The sequence below is a fragment of the Dipodomys merriami genome, unplaced genomic scaffold, assembly GCF_024711535.1.
Source record: "Dipodomys merriami isolate MVZ:Mamm:240054 unplaced genomic scaffold, mDipMer1.0.p SCAF_3, whole genome shotgun sequence".
Classification (NCBI taxonomy): domain Eukaryota; kingdom Metazoa; phylum Chordata; class Mammalia; order Rodentia; family Heteromyidae; genus Dipodomys; species Dipodomys merriami.
In genome coordinates, this window is record NW_027204492.1 from 32,250,395 (window position 1) to 32,265,923 (window position 15,529).

Genomic DNA, 15,529 nt, shown 5'->3' on the forward strand with positions numbered 1-15,529 from the left:
CTTACAATTTTGCCCATGTGACTGTATGCCTTCAATGTCATTAGTAGGGTAATTCCAATTAACTAGTCCATATCCATACATTTCTTCTCTGGATTCTCATAGGGCTTATAAGGTTGTGCCATAAAATTAGCCTTTTAATAAAAACATAATTTACAATGATTTCATGTATTTATCTTGTGCCATTATCAAGTTTTGTAAATGTTTCTGGGTAAGGACCTATGTTTACAATTTTTTTGTATGTAATGCATGGGTTTGTATGGACGTATATGAATGAATATTTCACTTTCCATCCAAATTGGGGTATTTCGGGGGGTCAAAAATAACTATTAAAATAACACAATAAGTATAAACTGTGACAGTTCTGGAAAAACTGGAGTGGATGTTTACCTTAGTATACTTACCCTACATGAGTTAAATTAGAATCACTGAGGTATTGAAAGCACTGAAAAATATGGAAATTTTACATCTTAACTTCTCCAATGTAGATACAATTTAAAACTAAAATATATGAATGATTCAACAAGTCCTCATACATTGCTTCAATTTAACTTCTGTAAGGATGAATGTAAGTGGAATACTTTTGTTTGTTTGGCTTGAATCATTTCCATATTGAAGACAGGAATTGAAAAGTGGGCATTTCCTTTCATCCCTTCTTGATGATAAGACATGAAATCAAATGGCTTTGTAAGTGAAGTAAGTAAGGGAGGGTGGTGTGAGCTATAAATCCAAAGGCCCAAACTTAAAGTTTAAAAATAGATTTAAGCTTACATGTTCTATTCAAAAACTGTGAAGACATAAATCATGAATTTTTATTTGGAGGGGATAAATTATGGGAGGAAACAAGTAAAGTATTTGATAAATCCATGTAGAATTATTGACTAAAATATATAGCATTTATATACAGATGCTATCTCCCCTCTATATCATCATCTGTCATTATAGAGAGAATGGCTTTGGTCATCTTATCTTAATGAAATAAACCTTTACAATGGTTTCAGATGCAGTGGCACGTGCCTTACAGCTCCAGCTTCAGGGGAGGCTAAGGCAGAGAGGTTGCTTAAATCCTAGAGTTCAAGGCCATCCTAGGCCATCCTAGGCCTTATAGCAAGACTTTATCTCAGAGAGAGGGGAGGCAGTAAATTTCTTTCTAAAAATCATTTTATCAAAATTGTATGTATTCTATATTCAGATATGTAAGAAAAGTTCATATATCCTGCGCAAGAGTTTATGGACTCAATTTATGAATGTGTCTAAATATGAGATTTAATGATAAAGATTACCATACAACCAAATGAATTTTAAGCACATGAACAATGGCAGTTATAGCATCTATTGCAGATAGAAATTTGCTGTCTTGACAGTAACAAAAAATACAAGCAATAGAGATTCAGCAGGCAGTGAGAGGGCAAATGTAATAAGAAAAGAAGCATTTCTTACATAAATTACTTGTTCCGTTAAATACCACATTCCATACTAAATAACTCTTCAATTATAAGCAGATGTTTGTAGAAAAGAGAATTCAGAGCTTTATCACAAACACTGTTTTATATATTGACTTCATCTAAATAACTTACTTTTCCATCCTCAAAGTTTCATGTGAAATTAAAGTAGAATAGGGGGAGGGGGAAACATCAAAAATAATTTCAAGGGAAACAAAATAGCTTGTTGCCCTTAGGAAAAATACTGAGAAAATACATTATGTTGACAGATTTCTCACCTACCCACATGGACCTCTAAGACAAGCCCTAAAGCTATATTAAGAAGTTAAGCTTTGAAAAATCTATTTAAAAGACTACATTCTCACATCTTGTTATCAGTGAGATATTTGCAAGGATGGCTACAGGTGGAGGGATATTCAAATAGCATTTTCTTTGTATTAAAAAAGGGAAAACAATAAAAGTATCATTCATAAGGTTAATTGGTCCAATGAACACTACCTTGTATTTCTGAAGAATAGACATTACTTTTCCTTTAAAAGAAGGTAATCTGGGAGTTGAGCAGGTGGATCAGTGGTAGAATGCTTGCCTTGTATGCATGAGGCCCTGGGTTCGATTCCTCAGCACCACATAAGCAGAAAAAGAAGGAAGGGGCTCTGTGGCTCAAGTGGTAGAGTGCTAGCCTTGAGCTGAAATGCACCCCAGGCCCAGAGTTCAGGCCCCACAACTAACAACAACAAAAAAGGTAAGTCTGCTGGGGACAAGTGGCTTATACTTACAACCCTAGCTAGACAAGGAGGGTGAAAAATCTGAGGATCACAGTTTGAAAGTCCTTGATACTCTTATCTCCAATTAACTGCTATAAAACTGGAAGTATATCTGTTCATCAACTATAGGGCACTATAGTTGAACAAAAAAGCTCAGGGACAGTACCCAGGCCCAGAATTCAAAACCTACAACTAACACACACACAGATAAAAAAGGCAATTCTCTGGAATCTTAGGACAAGGAGGCTTATATACAGGTACACAAACTGCTTGTTCTTTCATTTTCAACTACTCATGTGCTTGACCTTCAAATTCCTTTTAACATTGGTCTACTAATGTTAATAAAGATGACATTTGAAAGAGCCATATATTTTGAAAACATCCTGAAATACTGTTTAAAGAAATCATATTTACCTGCCAGCCAACTGTCAGGAAAATGTATCATTTGTTACTGAGTTTCTATCAATAAGAATTTAATTTTTATATTTTCACTAATACATCTTAATATAATATCCAAACAAAGTTTATCTAAGTATCAGAACAGAAATATTACAGAGGATCAGCACCATGAGCCTTAAGTGCTTCATGGTAGAGACTTGCTAATGCTATGTCCTAGGAAGGCAGGTTTATCATCCATGTTATCATAAGAAAAATCTTAGTTCTTTCTTTAGCTTATTTTACTTAATTCTCACGGATTCCTATTTCAAAAATGAATCCTTTCTAGATCATAAATGAGTTTTATTGTGTAAACTAATTGCTCATTTTATGTAGAACTTTCTTCTAGCCTAGGTTACAAAAATTGGGGACTGACTTCCACAGATGACTTGCATGAACTTATCCATCAATTAATATTTAACTGAACTTTTAATGTATGTGAGTACTAAAAGATATGAGAAGGTAGTTTCTCTACTTTCAAATAGTTCTCTAATTAGCTACTAATAAAAGTTAGATAAACAAATATAAAACATAGAGACAAAAAATGATTATTGAGGCAGGAACAGATCTTGAATGTAACTGTACTTTAAGAATTGGGAGGGCTGGGAAGGTGGCTCAGTGGTAGAGCGCTTGCCTTGCATGCCTGAGGCCCTGGGTTCGATTCCTCAGCACCATATAAGCAAAAAGAAAAAAAGCCGGAAGTGGCGCTGTGGCTCAAGTGGTAGAGCGCTAGCCTTGAGCTGAAGAGCTGAGGGACAGTGCCCAGGCCCAGAGTTCAGGCCCCACGACCGGACCAAAAAAAAAAATAGAATTGGGAAGGGATGCTGGGCGCGGGTGGCTCAAGCCTGAAATCCTAGGTACTCAGGAGGCTGAGATCTGAGGAACGCGGTTCAAAGCCAGCCCGGGCATGAAAGACCGTGAGATTCTTACCTCCAACAAAACACTCAGAAAACTGGAAGTGGTACTGTGGCTCAAGTGATAGAGCGCTAGCCTTGAGCTGAAGAGCTGAGGGACAGCACCCAGGCCCAGAGTTCAAGCCCCACGACTGACAACAACAACAAAAAAAAAAAAATGGGAAGGGAAATCACTAGGTCAATCTACTCTTCACATACAGTATGAACAATGATAGAGATTGGAGAAGAGAAAATGAAATATGAAACTAATAAAATATAAGGAAGGCATCTACAGTCTTATTTTCCTCCCCCCCCCCAAAAGAAAAATCACTTCTTTTTCTGTCCTACTAACATTAAAGGGGTATTTGTCAAAAAATTGTGAATTAGGTTATATTTTTATGTAACCAATATAATAATCTTAATTCTTGTAGTTTCAAACTTATTTTATTTTATTATTTTATTTTTCTGTTATTTAAATAATTTATTTTTTTATTGTGAAAATACCATACAGAGGGGTTACAATTACATGGGCAAGGTAATGAGTACATTTCTTTTTTTTTTTAAACTTATCTTTATTTACTTGCAGTGCTAGAAGCTAGGAGTCCAAGATCAAGGTTTGGTTAACAGTTGTTTCATCTGAGTTTCTTTTTTTGGGGGGGGGGTCCAGTTGTGGGGCCTGAACTCTGGGCCTGGGCGCTGTCCCTCAGCTCTTCAGCTCAAGGCTAACGCTCTACCACTTGAGCCACAGCGCCACTTCCGGCTTTTTTCTTTTTTCTTATGTGGTGCTGAGGAATCGAACCCAGGGCCTCGTGCATGCAAGGCAAGCACTCTACCACTGAGCTACCTTCCCAGCCCATGAGTACATTTCTTATCAAGCATTGTTGCCTCCTCCTTTGTTTCCCCTTCCCATCCCTTTCCATATCCCCCCACTTCGCTGCTTCCCCCTCCTCCCCACCCCTGCCAAAGTTGTAAAATTCGTCAAACTTATTTTATAACTGACAATATTAACTCTGAGAGAGGTTAATGAAAACTGTTAAGAGCTCTACAGCTAGTGATGATGATGATAATAATTTAATAGTAAAAATATTTTTGACTATTGGCTATTAACTTGGTATAGATATAGTGAACTTCATCTAGGAATACTAGTAGCTGAGTTGTTTCATTTCTACACCCTCATTTATCTTAAGAAGGGTCATTGGAACCTGGAAATATGTACCCACCTGCATGCAGGAGTAGCCTACAGTGTGACACTCCCAGGTTTTGGAGGGATTTTCTTTTGCACTGCTCGATGCCCAGTTGGTCAAGAGGAAGCCCAATGGGTCACTTGCCAGTGCTGTAGATAGCTGAGCAGGGGGATTGGGACCCTGTTCTCTGCATACGGAGGGATTAGATTAAAGGAGAGAGTAGTTAGGAGACTGAAACAACTCAGAACTCACCACTGGATTCATTCACCATGCTGACCGCACAGATAGGTGAACTTGAGGGAAAGACTATGTGAGTTGAGAATCAGGCAACTCTGCATTATGAATCCCATTTCTGTCACCGATTGGCTGTGGAAGCTTAGAGAACTTCCTCATGTCCTCTTGGCCTCTGTTTCCTCATAATGTTAAATAGAATTCACAGAAACTGTTTGACTGTGGTAAGAACTGGAGATCTATTTCCAGTCTGTTAACCAGATAGAATATAGATACTCTCCTGAATGTGCATATCATTTGATGGACACAAATACCAAAAGATGGAAAATAATGTAACTTTAATGATTTTTAGTTTCAATACTTTACATTTCTTTTACAAGAATAATCATGAAGCTGTAGTCCCATCTAATTCACTATTTAAGACAATATATATTTACTATTCCAATTTTGAAAAGTCAGTTCCCAAAGTAATTTTTAGTATGTTAGTATGATTCTAGTAGCCTTCATCCTAAACTACAATATTGCTTTCAAACTGTATACCCAACAAATTGTAACAAAATGTACTAGACAGTAGGGATAATTCACCTGCAAGAAATCAGCCAAAGTGTTTATTTAGTTGAAAGATATCATTCATCCTTGACTTACCTACCAACTAATTATAACACTATTTTCCAATGTTTTTGTTTATTTGGAAAATAGAAATTTAAGAGAGAACATCTAAGCAAACAACAACCTTCTAATATAAAGAGGTCAAATAGAGGTCTTATGCCTTTCTTAGGTATAAAATACATACTCCTAAAATATTACTATACAAGTAGAACATTACATGATTTAAATATTTACATGAAACTTTTGGTATATCAAACATTAGAGAAATATTTCTGCTGAGAAGTGACCTACTGGCCTTATGCAATCTTGATACTACAGATAGTGACTATTTGGTTCATAACAGAAAGAATACATTTGTTTTCAGAATCCAACAGGCATTCAAATGTGGACTTTATTTCTTCAGTGCTGTGAAGGGAGCTCCAGGACATTGCATTCTTTGAGAAGCAAACTTATGCCAGGTGCTGGTGGCTTACACTTGTAATCCTAGCTACTTAAGAGGCTGAAATCTGAGGATTCCAATTTGAAATCAGTTAATTAACCATTAGAAAACCAGAAGTGGAGATGTGGCATAAAAGATAGAATGTCAACCTTCAGTGAAAAAGCTAAGCAACAATTCAAGCTGCTGTACTGGCACAAACATTAATAGAAGCAAATTTATAAGCATTCCCTTTGGATTGGCATTACGATCTTTCAAGAATTATATTATCATGATCAATACACTTTTACTCAAGATAGCTATGTATTTGAGAGAAAACCAGAAATTCTTTTGATAGCTTTTACTACATCCTTGACAAATACCTGTTTGATAAAGTACCATATATTTATGCAGTGCCTACCATACACTAGATACTGGTGCAAAGGTATTAAACGGAGGCTAGAAGAAAAATATATTGCTTAATAACAGAGAAAAGTTAATAGCAGCAGTGGTATAGACACACAAGTAATTTTTACTCATACATTAGCAATAATAATATCGTACCATTTGTAAGGAAATGTAAGATGGAAAAACTAATTTAAATGAAGTATGGCCAACACAGAGAAACAAAGGTTGCATGGTTTCCTGATTTGTTGTAGATAGAATGTACCCATAAATGAATGTGCCTATAAATGTATAAGTAAAAATACTTGGCAATATGCAAGTAGTTACAAATGAATTGTCTGAAGTATAATAGACTCTATGGAGAGCTCAAATAGTATACTCTTTTAGAAAGACTAGGTCAAAGTGGAACAAAATCTACACAAGGAAATGGGTACATCAAAGAGGGTGGGTGGGGCCAAAGGGAGAGGGGGTAGGCAAATGAAGAGGGGAGAAAGAGAAGAGAATATAGTCAAGAATTTATTGTATATACCACATTAAGAGATGGATCACAGGGGGATGAGAATGTTGAAGGAGGTGACGCTGACCAAGATGGATTGTACTATATTTACTATATTTACTGACCAACATGCTTTGTTAAGTGGCAACTCCTTTGCACAACTACTTAAAGATAATAAAACATTTTTTAAATGTAAAGTTACAAAGAGCCCTTTATACCTATAAAGATTTGAATTGACCTACAATTCTAAAATTGAAATTTATGAAATTAAAGCATATTTACAGAAATAGTTGTTTTACTACTCAAGTTGTTTTACATACAGAATTCATAATACTGACATTTTTGTCTGATTTAAAAGTAAGCTCATATAATAAAAAGAAAATAGGGGGCTGAGAAGTTGGCTCAATGGTAGAATGCTTGCCTCACATTCATGAGGCCCTGGGTTCAATTCCTTAGCACCACATAAGTAGAAAAAGCTGGAAGTGGCTCTGTGGCTCAAGTGGTAGAGTACTAGCCTTGAGCTAAAGAGCTGAGGGACAGCGTCCAGGCCCAGAGTTCAGGACCCACAACCGACAAAACAAAAAAGAAAAAAGGAAAAAAGGAAAATAGGGATATATTCTCTCCCAATTGATAAATGCACTTTCTGAAGGATCTTCAGCTGAATTGCAGGATTCATTCTTTCCTGACCTCTTTGTATATGCATCATACTTATTCCTTAGAGTACACTATTCTACTTTTTCATAATTCTATGTTAATGAAACATATAAATAACATGGTGATCAAGTCTAGAGGCCAGAGATCATGGTCAATATCTATTTATCTGCAACCCCAATAATTACGGTAGGGCTGACAGCATAACAGTTTTCCATAGTTTTTTGGTACTATTCTAGGATACAACATCCTAATAATTTGGCCCACTTCTTTATTATTTTCATTATTATTACTATATTATTATTGTGTGTGTATGTCCACAGACACAAAGAAATAAAAGGAAAAAAGATGAAATTTGATGTATTAATACTACTAGTTTTGGACTCTTCATTTAGTCAGATGTTTACAGAAAATTGTGTGAAAATTTCTGAATAATTTAGAACAATAAACAGCATCCTATCCCTGTTAGAAGGGTATTTTTATACATTAATTGCAATGTTTTATTTTTATAAAAAACTAGGTTATATCATTTTTAGTTCTAATGTAAACTTAATACATTTCCTATGAATGTGAAGAGTTGAAAATAATGATGTTGGATATAGAATTTTCAAAAAGTTAATTTGGGAGCTTTATGTGCTTTGGGGCATGATATCATAAAGTACAATGAAGAGAGCACTTCTGTACTTGTCTTCTGCCAACTATTACTATTCCTCTTCTTCTAATTTAGTGCATATGTCTTCTTACAGCTATAACTCTGACATAGGGAATCACATTTAGCAAATGAATTGAAGATGAATTAAAAACTATTTTTAAATGCCAGAATTTCATGTTGGATATCAATGACACAAAAGCAAATTATTAGAGAACAGCTCACAGATACAAATTTTATTAATTCCTTTTATTTCATTTTATGTTGTGCTTTACCTGGAAATCTAACACATAAATCAATTCCCATTTAGGTAGGGGAAGGGAAAAAACAAATTGTTTAAATAGGGATACAGATTGACCCATTGCAACAATGAGATGTACTAGATGCTATGTCGTAAAATGGACTTTACAATTTAGGCGGGGGATGGGGAGGTGGGGGTGGGGGAGTGGGAGGAGGTGTAGCTGAGGAGGTGGGAGGTAGGAGGGAAGGGATGGTAGGAGAAAAACAAAGAAGAGGCGACGATGTTGGATAAGAAATGTACTCATTACCTTGCTCATGTAACTGTAACCCTTTGTACAGTATTTACACAATTAAAAAATTTAACAAAATATCAATTCCCTAAACCTGGGGATATTGAGAAGAAAGGAATTCAAACTTTTTTCTAAAACTTTTCTAGATATTAGATAAGATATCATGTCGATGGTCAGTTTATTAAACATGTGATTTAGAAAAATTTTGAGCACACATAATCTGAAATGCCTGAGAACTACTCTAGTATGGTATAGGGCTGTAGCCCTCTGGTTATAGGCTGTAGCCCTCAGTCTCTTACAGATGTAATTGGAGAGTGCTGTATTGAAGCATCAAAATTTAAGAAAAAGATGACAAATCCAGGCCTGAGATTTAAGTTCTTATAGAATTTTTCTCTTTGGAAAAGCTGCTGAACATATTACCAATCCCTTTAATTAGTGTTTTCCTCTCTCCATTTTCTGCCACCTTACTTTTCACAGCTCATTTCCTCTTGCTGAGTACAACACAATAACTTCACAGCTGGCTCATCTGGCCTGATTTAAAATGCATTGTTTTCCAAACATTTCTTAAAGCTTCTACCTTAGAAACACTTCTCTCAACACATACTTCCTCTTCATTCTAAATTCCACTGTCTTCAATACTGAAGTCAGAGTTATTTTCTATATCCTATAGCAATATAAATTAATTTTACCCTTGTTACATTTGCATTTCCTTCATTGACCTATATACTTTCTTTTCTTGAGCTCTCTTTTCAGTGATAAACTGTCAAATTAATGTTTCTTCCAGTAGAATCGTTCTCTTTATAATTTTACTTTGTGGCTTTACCTTTATTGGACATGAAAAGCCCCTAAAATGTCAAATTAGTGCACTGATGACATAGGGTTATATTTTCTCTTTTAGAATCAGGAATTACTATTAGCTAGTAACATAAGGTCTGTTTGTAAACTGAAAATTTGGCTTACTCTTTAAATACAAGAAGAGTGCCAGAAGTCATCAGAGTGAGGAGCAGGGTAAGGAATGTGTACTGAACTTAAATGTTAGCACATCAATTTCCCAAATTAGTTTTATATATAATGTTGAAAATAAAGTGTAACAAAAACCAATTCATTTTTACTTTTATATCCAGAAGAAAATGATGTGGTTTTTGTGTTTTTGTTTTTGTTTTTGTTTTCAGGTTGGGAACCTGAACTCTGTGCCTAGGCACTGTCCCTCAGCTCTTCAGCTCAAGGCAGTGCTGGACCACTTGAGCCCACAGTGCCACTTCCGGCCTTTTCTGTTTATGTGGTGCTGAAGAATCAAACCCAGGGCCTCATGCATGCAAGGCAAGCACTCTACCACTGAGCCACCTTCCCAGCCCATGATATGTTTTCTTAAAATGAATTTGCAGAAATAAGTACATATCCAATTTAAAGGAAGATTTCTTTGCAGAAATTGAAAGATATAAATATAATTGATGGAAATGAGTCATTATTCATTCTTTCATCCAACATTTATTGATCACTTCTATACTATAGATAAGCATAGAATTATTAAATGATGAATTTTGAACTAAGACACAAAAATGTTAGATTCAATCAATTGTATTATTTTGTTAAGCACAAAAATGCTAAGGATAATGTGCTTAAGTCCTCAGAAAAATTACAGGAATTCAGCAAAAGAAATGAGTTCAGAAGTAGGAAAATGAAAACAGCAGAAACTTACAGGTATGTGCTACACATTTTCAAGCATAAGTTTCTTAACTTCTGATTATGGCCACTTGAACCTAAGTAATTTTCTAGACAAAGATCAAATTCTTTACTCAGGGTCATGTTATGAAAGAGCTGAAAGTTTCAGTGTCTACTATCTTGTTTGGCCTTATTTAAAATAAATAATATTTTTCAAGAGAACATTTATAAGGATTTTGACATTTGCTAAATGATTTGTATATCCTTGAAACTAAATAGATCCATTCGTAGATTCGCTCCATGTTGTCATCATTGAGTTAAATTAAACTTTTAAAAGTTGAGAAAATGGCAATTATAATAAAGACACTACTAGCAACAAAGAATCAGAGAATAACATTAGTTAGCATCTATTTAGCATTGGAAACATGTTAGGTATTTAATTTTACAAGATTTACATTAGTACTTTTTATTAGAAAAGTTCATAGTAATCATGGTACCTTTAAATGCTCATAGTTTTGTATGTCAAGTATGGGTATTAAAACCCACTTTCATTGGAATATTGTGAAAAAAAGGAAATAATTTGTATTGCCTTCAGCAGCATGTACAGAATTGAGAAAATACTCAGTCCATAATAGCTAATATTATACGTGCATACATCTCTCATCATTTGGGGAAACCAAGTCACTAATTCTTTAAATTAAAAAGAAACTTAAGCTGGGCACCAGTACCTCATGCTTGTAATTCTTGCTACTCAGGGGGATGAGATCTGAGGATTACAGTTCAAAGCCAGCATAGGCAGGAAAGTTCATGACACTCTATCTCCAGTAAACTACACAGAAAGAGCTGGAAAAGGCACTGTGGCTCAAATGGTGGAGATCTAGCCCTGAACACAAGAGGTTCAGGGACAGCACCCAAGCCCAAAGTTCAAGCCCCAGGTCTGGCAAAAACTTTTCTATTTCTATATTTGCTATCCATCCAAAGTTCTATTAATAACACTTCCTTTTCTCTCATGATGTTTCAGTATTTTTAAAAGTCACCTATTTTTTTCCAACCAAAATTTGTGCTTAATTGTTTTTGATTTGAATAAAGATGGAGACAAATCTTTCTTGTGTATCCAGAAGAGAAACTAACATTGTTCCTATTGTGAAAAAGTAGAAATTCCTCTCACGTTTTATCTATAGTCCACAGCTACTGATAAATGCACTGTCTATTTTATGGAATATCTAGATAAATAAATAGAACTTTCTACTTCACTTTCTTCATCTGTTAAATGGTCATAAATTTTTTCCACTTATTAGATTACTGCAAGAATTTTTTAAAATACTGCTTTGTATACAAGTTGCCAGCAAATTTTACCTCACTTCTAACATTCCACTGAAATTCTTCTCCCAAAAAATGTCTTGTGTGAAGGGCATCAGATGTGATAGGAAATCAGAAGTTTTAGAATGAGTTCCCAAAAGTACTGGGATTGTTTTCATGTTGTACCTGAGGTCTTATATTTCATACTTTCTAATTCTGGTATGTTTTCATAACATTCTATCATTTACCACAACCTCCAAAGAATGAATAGAAACATCTTTTCTAAAATCTATATGTTTCTTTTATTTCTTCACATGTATGGCTGCTCATCTGCAAAGTCAGATTGATGCAGAAGCATTTATAGAATCAGGTTTTTAAATCTTCAGTCCTTAGTTCTTAGCTTCCCTTTTTAATCTGCTCTATGCTTTGTATTAATGGAAAAAAAATGGCTTCAAGGGCTTTCTCTGCTTGGGTATAGGATGTTCCTATTTCATCAATGAATTTGCAAAAGAAATCCTACCATTTATATAAATGATCCCACAAAGCTTTCATTTAGGAACATTTTGCAGCCACTTTCAGAGTCCTGACCTTTCACTGTGGTATCTCTTCATTCCCACAACCATTTCTATTCTCTTTCTTCCCCCCAATATATCACTTCTCTCTTGAAATTCCAGAATGTGAGCTTAATGATATTTCCCACTGTGGGCTCACCATGCTCACCTGATACCACTAGTAAAAACCATATTTAAAACCATATTTGGAATTCCCATTTCATTGAGCTGGTTCCATCTGAACAGCTTATCTTTCCTGATGTCACATGAGAGGCTTCCACTTCACAGATGACACTAAGCTCTTGTTTGCTTTTCTCCCTTTTGTATTTTCACATACTGCCACTTGTTAGTGCAGAAAACTACTACATCTTCAAGTCCTAGCTCAACTATAACCTTTCCTACAGAGTCTGTGCTTCTACTGCTTCTCCTCCCAGTGGCAAAGTGATCCATTTATACCTTCTGCTTTAGCAGAGTCGTCAATAAACTATAAACTGAGTCTGGCCCAACATGAGCCAAGTATGGAGTTTGCATTTTTTACCCAGTTAGGATGCAATAAAAATGAATAAAATATCATAATATGTGAAAATTATAATGTTATAATTCATCATAAATTTCAGTGTTAATAAGGGTTTTCAATTTTTTTGTTGGTTGTAGGGTTTGAACTTGGGACCTGCATTGTTCTTGAGCTCTTTTTGCCCAAGGTTAGCGCTCTACCACTTTGAGCCATAGCACCACTTCCCATAAAGGTTTTTTTGAATCCACTCATTCATCTATCTTTTCTCTGACTGACTTCAAGCTACAATAACAGAGCTAAGTCATCAAGAGACTACAATATTCAAAACATTTATTTTACCTTTATAGAAAAAGTTTAATTGCTGCTCTGTGACCTTGCTACACTAGTAGCTTGTTAGAAACACAAGATTTTAGACCACTCTCCTGATTGGCTGAGTCAGTGTCTGTGGCTAAACAGGATCCTCAGTATATTCTATTTACTATAAGAGGCCAAAAATACTAGTCAAGCACTAACCACACTGTCTTACAATTGTCAATATTTTAGCAGACAAAAAAGGGAAAACCTACCAGTTCTGGGATGGGAAATGATCCAGTATTATCTATGAAGATGCATAACAGGATCTTAAAACACATGAGTTACAGTAGACACTTGTTATTTAAGACTAAATTAGGTATTGTAAAACAGCAAAGGATAATCCAGTGGAATAGCAGTAAACTGCAATGTTAAATTAAACTCGAAATAAAACAAGTTATATTTTATATATGTATTCTATATTGTATGTTCTGTAGCAATAATCATTTAGTGTGAATTTGGTAATAATCCCTAATACTTTACAGGTTATACTACAACTAATTTGTCAAAGTGAATTTGTTTATTTCAGAAAGCACAACAACGATAGAATTTGATTATCTTGTGTTTTAAAACATGAATGTGAAACTCTTGATGCATAAACAGGCAAGAGAGACCATTTTAAAATTCCTTCTTCTTTATTCCATAATTCCAGTGCAATATTGGAATTTTATAAGTACCAATTGTCTATAAACTTAACATTATATTTAAAGTCAGGCCAGTGTAGCTGTCACAGTTACTAACTGATAGCTTACATGTTAAAACCTTTATGTTGACATCTTAGTCACAGAGTTTTCCCAGGCTACAATAATTACAGCTGCCACAGGGAGGGAAGTAGTTGAGAGGTCACAGACTAATAAACCCTCAAATTTACACAAATATCATCTTAATGATTAATGTTATTTATTCAGTGAATGAATATTAACCAAATCACTGATACATGCTAGGCATGCTAAGAATACAATCTTGTCCTCCTAGCAATTGTCATCTGTGAAACATTCTTACTACAAATTCAGTATTGTAGATGAGAAGCTGAGCATGATGGGGGCTAGCATTTAGGGGGCTGTGACAGGAGGACTGAGGGTTTGAGGCCAACCTGGGCTACAGAATAAGAGTGTCTAAAAAAAGAATAAGATATTGAACAAGGAGGTCTAGCTTTTCCCTATTCCTTCCTGTAATGTTTTCAGGGTGTCTGCTTTTACTATGAGGTTTATGATCCATTTGGACTAGATTCTGGTGCAGGATGATATATAAGGATCTAACTTCAGTTTTCTGCAGGTGTTTAACCAATTTTGCCAGCACCATTTACTGAAGAGGTTGTCTTTCTTCCATTCTATTTTTTTAGCTCCTTTGTCAAAGATTAGGTGGCTATAAGTCTGCAGGTTCATTTTTGGGTCTTCAGTTCTATTCCATTGGTACTCAGGTCTGTTCGTGCCAGTACCAAGTTGTTTTGATTACTATGGTTTTGTAATAGAGTTTGATATTGATATTGATATTCCTCCAGCACTATCCTCCATCACTATTCTTTCCGCTAAGGATTGCTTTTGCTATTTGGGGTCTTTTATGGTTCTACACGAATTTTTGACCCAGCATTTCCCCAATGACCCAGCATTTACCCAATGATCACAGACAAGGCCATATTAAGCTTCCAGCACAACTTTGTTTATTGCAGCATTATTATTATTCACCATAGCTAAGATGCCACTCAGTAGATGAATGTGTCAAGAAAATGTGATGTGATGTGGTGTGTGTGTGTGTGTGTGTATTTGTGTGTGAATTCTTTGTTTCAATCAGAAAGAATGACACTGCCCCATTTGTAAGGAAATGGAAAGACTTGGAAAAAATCATATTAAGTGCAGTAAGCCAGACCCAAAGAAACGTAGGTTCCATGTTTTCCCTTATTTGCAATAATTAGTATATTTCTAGGATAATCTTAGCAGTTTAGCAGAATAGCTCAATAGCTATGTACATATGAAACCATATAAGATGACACTAAGCAAAATGAACTCCAAGACATGGACACAAGAGACTTTTCTTTTTTTATGTACTATGTGATGTTTTGTTTCTTTTGTGTGTTCTTCCCCCTATGGTATAACTCTGCTCGTATTTGATTTGGTACCTTGGTATTGTATATATGTTTATTTGAATTAAGGAAAAGAAGGGGAACAACAGAACAGTGAGACAAAGGAGAAGGGGGGAATCAATGCAACAGTGGCATAGACAAGACGATATTTTGGAAATAATCTGTACAACTTGGGGGGGTTGGGGAGAAGGGAAAGTAGGAGAAAAATGAGGGGAGGGTAACAATTTTGACAAGAAATGTACTCATTACCTGACTTATGTAACTGTAACCCCTCTGTACATCACCTTGACAATAAAAAAACGATATTGAACAAAAGCAGATACTATTCCTGATCTCATGGAGTTGTGGATTTTATATCTAGTAGAGGAAAG

The 15,529-nt window shown here is 35.2% G+C and overlaps 1 protein-coding gene and 1 non-coding gene across 2 annotated transcripts in view; both read right to left on the reverse strand.

Moving 5' to 3' along the window:
* The window catches only part of Htr2c (5-hydroxytryptamine receptor 2C), a 189,452-nt gene that overhangs the window by 149,553 nt on the left and 24,370 nt on the right, over positions 1 to 15,529 (reverse strand). The gene's annotated exons all lie outside the window — the stretch shown is intronic.
* On the reverse strand, positions 4,740 to 4,867 carry LOC138840581 (small nucleolar RNA SNORA35). Its single transcript, XR_011376141.1, has one exon. It is a non-coding gene; the product is annotated as a small nucleolar RNA SNORA35 (small nucleolar RNA).